At 47.0% G+C, this 5,000-nt stretch overlaps 1 protein-coding gene across 9 annotated transcripts in view; it reads right to left on the bottom strand.

Annotated features, from left to right (window-relative positions):
- Positions 1 to 5,000, bottom strand: part of LOC113808168 (homeotic protein ultrabithorax) — a 945,716-nt gene that overhangs the window by 695,493 nt on the left and 245,223 nt on the right. For 2 of the 9 annotated variants that reach the window (XM_070114335.1, XM_070114342.1), the window contains exon 1: positions 4,076 to 4,204. The exons of the other annotated variants lie outside the window; for them this stretch is intronic. The gene's annotated coding sequence lies outside the window, so the exon portion shown is untranslated. Of the gene's footprint in view, positions 1 to 4,075; positions 4,205 to 5,000 lie in introns of those variants that run through there. 9 annotated transcript variants of the gene reach the window in all.

The raw sequence follows: 5,000 nt of genomic DNA, 5'->3' as shown, positions 1-5,000 counted from the left end.
ATTTGCTTGTGGGAACAGCGCGAAAAAATGGAGTTATATCAGTGGAAACGATCGATTTCTATGCGCCATTGTTGTGAGCCTGGCAAAGGTGAGCGAGCGCGGGAGAACGGAGAAGGGAGAGAGAAAGAGAGAGAACGGGACAGGGAGAGAGAAAGACAAAAGGAGAGAAAATGGGAGAATAAAAACAAAATAAAAAGAGAGAAAGCCCCAGACATAGACAGACAGACAGACGGAGAAAGGAAAAAATAAAAGGAAGTCTCGTGATCAGACAGGACACGGCGGGTACATATCCCCGGTGAGTTATAGCGGAGCATAATCTTGGCCGAACCCTGCGCGGAATTACTAACTCTCACGCTCGCGAATACGTTACCTAATGCTTAAGGAAACGAATTTGCGAAGACAGAATTAAGCAAAAATACCTCCCCCCCCTCCCCCCCCCCCTTCCCCGTCGTCCATCGTTCCTCCGCAATAGGCTGGCTCCTCCTTTCTCAAGCTGTAATTTACCCAAACATCAGCTTGGCAATCATGACCATCCATCATTCACCACAAGCTCCGCCCCCTGACTCATGACTTTGGTATCCGACACTGTTTGTTCACATACGCCATGACTTCATCTCGGGTTTTGTTATTCTTCTCTTACATTTCGAGAATACAAATGGTTTTCCCTTCCACAATGGCAGAAGGTCCGCCTCTACATCATCGCTCTTCTGTGACTGTTTTCTTCACTCTGTTATGCCCGACTTGTATTGTATAGCGCATTGTGAACATTTTTTCCCCTGTTGTTTTCTTTTTAAAGCTTTTAATCCGCTGATATTGACTGTTTGGGATTATCTTTCATATTTAACATCCTGGAATCGAATCGCCATTTAGAGGATCGCAGACATCTCGCTCTCACTCTCTATGACCTATAAAAAAGAGAGAGAAAAAAAAAAATATGGCGGACGGGGTAGGGATAAGGGAGGAGGGAAGAGGGAGGGAGGGATAACGGGGGGAGAGGAGGGAGAGGGGGAGGAAGGGGAAGAAGAAGGGAGAGAGAAGGGGGGTGAGGAGCGTTTATATCGACCACGTGAACTCGCCAGGAAAGAGAAAAAAAAAAGAAAAAAAAACATTAAAAAAAGAAAAACAAATCCCACCATAGTGCCGATCCGTCGCCGAACGCAGAATATCGGTCAATAAGCAACGCCAACATTAGAACTCCAGACTCATTCTTCTCTGTCGTATTTCCGCGTCAATTGTGTATTATTAGCGGCGCGAAAGAAAAATGCTTCGTGCAAACTAACCAAGGCCATTTTGCAGACGCTTGTTCCTCCGTTGCAAAGAGAGAGAGAGAGAGAGAGATGCGAGCGAAAGATAGCGGATGTCATGCGAAAGGAAGAGGGAATGAGAGGGAGGTGAGGGAGGGGGATGATGGGGATATGGGGGGGGGAGGGAGAGAGAGGAAGGGCTTAAGGTGGCGAGGGGAGAGGGAGAGGAAGGGAGTAGGGTGGGGGGAAAGAGAGGAAAAGGAGAGGGGTAAGGTGGGGGAGAAAGGGAAAGGGAGAGAGTAGGGTGTGGGGAAAGGGAGAGGAAATAGGAAGGGGGAGAGGGAGGGGGAGGAGGGGTTATGAGGGAAAGGGAGGGGGAGAGGGAGGAGGGGTTATGAGGGAAAGGGAGAGGAGGAAGGTAGAGCGGGGGAAAGGAGAGGGAGGGGGTAGAGCGGGGGAAGGGAGAGGGAGGGGGCAGGGTGCGGGGAAAGGGAAGAGGGAGAAGGTAGGGTGAGGTCAGACGGATAGCCCATGGTCTTGGAATACTAAAAATGGCGGGATTTTATTTCCCTCAGTAATACTTTCATATACATCGCGTCGCTTCACTCTCATGTTGAAATAAAATAATCTTCACTAACGTAATCTTCATCAACGTAATTTTTTTCGTTGTATGTGAAATCGCTCTCGTGATTTCATCCCCAGAAATAAGGACATGATTTGCATCTTGGTGTTTTCGGCGACTGAAAGTAATTAAATTCTATGATGTGGCATGACTGTAGGAATAACACGGATAATAAATAATTGCATTTTATTTCTGTAACTAAACCTTTTCTTTTTTGTGTGCGCGAGAAATGCTTCATCACTATGGACATCACCACACACACACACACACACACACACACACACACACACACACACACACACACACACACACACACACACACGCACACACACACACACACACACACGCACACACACACACACACACACACACACACACACACACACACACACACACACACACACACACACACACACACACGCACACACACACACACACACACACGCACACACACACACACACACACACACACACACACACACACACACACACACACACACACAGCAAACAACATGGCGGGTCTCGAAGGAAAGATTACGATTTCGTAGTCTTTTGAGGGACAAATCAGACCCCTGCAATGGATGTCGCACAAGCCAAGTTGCACAGACCAGACCGGTAAACAAACAATAACTCACTTACTTTATATTCCCTATTCCGTATTTGGAATATGCAAATATGCAAACTTTATCTGCGTTCTTTATAGTAATTGTCTATTAGCAATGCGCACAACTTCGGATGCTATTATATGATACCAACCATTCACTACGTTTCGGAATTCATTTAGATTGGCTCAGGTGGAGAGAGAGCAACGAGGAAACGGGTCTTCAAACGCTCATTTCGAGTCGTAAGTCATCTGTGAATCACTCCTTTGCGTCTTCTAACTGCCGTGTTATCATTAGACGCCATCTGTATTTCTGATGGGTCGTGAGGAACACTCTGATGATAAGATTTAGTCTTTTTGTTTTTTTTTGTTTTTTTTTTCTGTTTGGGGAGCGAGTTTTTTTTTGTTTATTTTTTTTTCTTGGGTTTTTCTTTTTTTATTATTAGAGTTGGGGAAGGACGCGAACTTGTCCAAAAACAAATAAGTCTTCTAATTTAAAGAGCGCACAATCATGATATTATCTCCAAAAATAACATCGCATTGAGAGTCACACTGAGAAGCAGACTCCTAACCGAAAACAAAGATAAAGAAAAAAGGCGTTGAATAAAAAAACGAAAAAAGGAATAGAAAAAAAAAACACACTTCGCCCCCTTCCAAGAAATTAATCCACAGAAAATAGATAAAAGAATCTCTTATCCCAGCTTCTCCTTAAAAAAACAAACTCGAAAAAGCCACAGAGTCAAATAGCCCAAAATGCACTTCGTCCCACGCATCATGTTGTTCAGCGTGGATAGTTATCGCGTTGTTCCTGTTGCTCAGCGTCCTGCCATCATCCCGCCACATACAACATGACGAACTTCCAACGACAAAAGGCATGACAGAGCGGATCATGATGCTCACCTGTTGGATTCGACCACCGGGGATACGTGACTCCGAACAACATGGCCGGGTTTCTATGTTAAGATTCGTTCGCAGGTTTAGCATTCTTTTTGTGTCCCTCGGGAGATCCTCATGGGGCGGTTCGCTTCGATTAAGCTAGACTAATAGTTGGGACTTCGTGATTAGCATTGTCGGGTGGATCTTTCTGGGTGAATGCGGATGTGATTCCGGGGCATAAAAAAGGAAAAAAAAAAAATCAAACACAAGGACGAAGATGAAAAAAAAAGTTCTAGAAGCCTCCTCTTTCAGTCGGCCATAAAACTTTAGTGTCACTCTTCGGCGGGACCAACATAGGGTCACAAAATGCCTCGCTCTGTGCACATGATCGCGTGGAATGCTATCGTCTGCCACTTCATTCTCCAAGACACGTGGTGCGTATCACTACCTGGGCCACGGGACGCATATCTGAGCCCCGTGCCCCGCGTTCCCTCGCATAAAAGTAATGGTAATGTATTTCACACATGTCTCCACGCCGTCGCAAGGTAACCCGGTTCACTGTCAGCCCGAATCCGTCGCCTTCACGTGGTGGCCGAGTCATTTCCTCCTGCTCGCCCCGCAGCATCTCACTGCAGTGACATACTCCACTGAGCTCTCCTCTCCACTGTGTCACAAGGTAATGGCATCGCTTGCAAATACTCGCGTGATGTCATGGCATAAAACGGAACTTACCTCTGCTACACCAAGAACCTCGCTCAAGGGAAACACAAACACTACACAGGTGGTTCACACCCTTCCAGGATGACTTGCCGCCACAAGACGAAGGAGCAACCGCCTCTCCTAAGAACACCTGAACGATCAACTGCACTGGGCCCTATACGCGCCTCTGAGACCCCCACCCCATTGCCCATCCCCCTACCCCCAAGCCACCACCACCACTTACACCACCACGTTGCACCCCCTGTGCCCCACCTCCCTTGGGCTCCCCTTCCCCCCTCTCCTTCCCTGCCCCGTGTACCCCACCACGGCGGTGATGCCGTCTGCAACTACTGCAAGAGAGATGGTGAGCGACAGAGTTGGCAAGCAGCATTGTACAGGTATAATACATGCGGGAGGAGCGGGGCCGGTTATGATTTACAGTTGTGTTTGGCTGCGAATGATTTCTTTTCCTTTCTTTGCGAATCGCCTTAGGAGTGTGTGATGGCCGCCCAGCTGCGGGTCCTCCATCCTCCGACCTCCGGCTTGGGCTGCGCAGGGAATTGAGGAAATGGAAAGCAGTTACACACATAAACACATATATTTTTCTTTCTTTCAACGCTGGACCGTGAAAAATTAGGATATAGTTGACAGGTGAATCATAAATATCGTGGATGAGTGGCGGTTTTGATCCCTCATACATCTCCACTAAGGCTCATTTCGCACACGCCCTAATAGGAAAACGATCCATATGGAGTGGTTAACTGAAGTTCATGATCGTTGGAGTGTCGGACAGCAAATTATTATTCCCCCCACCTGCATTACCTCCATCTAATTATCGCTTTCCTGTTAACTTCACGTCCGACAACCACGCCAAACAACCAGTCAACCTTTGCGCTGGGACAATTAAGGTGGTTCATGTGATCATGCTATTACAATCTCAGTTTTCACGAACGTTTAA

Source organism: Penaeus vannamei, chromosome 35, assembly GCF_042767895.1.
Source record: "Penaeus vannamei isolate JL-2024 chromosome 35, ASM4276789v1, whole genome shotgun sequence".
NCBI classification, from domain to species: Eukaryota; Metazoa; Arthropoda; class Malacostraca; order Decapoda; family Penaeidae; genus Penaeus; species Penaeus vannamei.
This window is presented reverse-complemented; position numbering and strand designations above follow the sequence as displayed.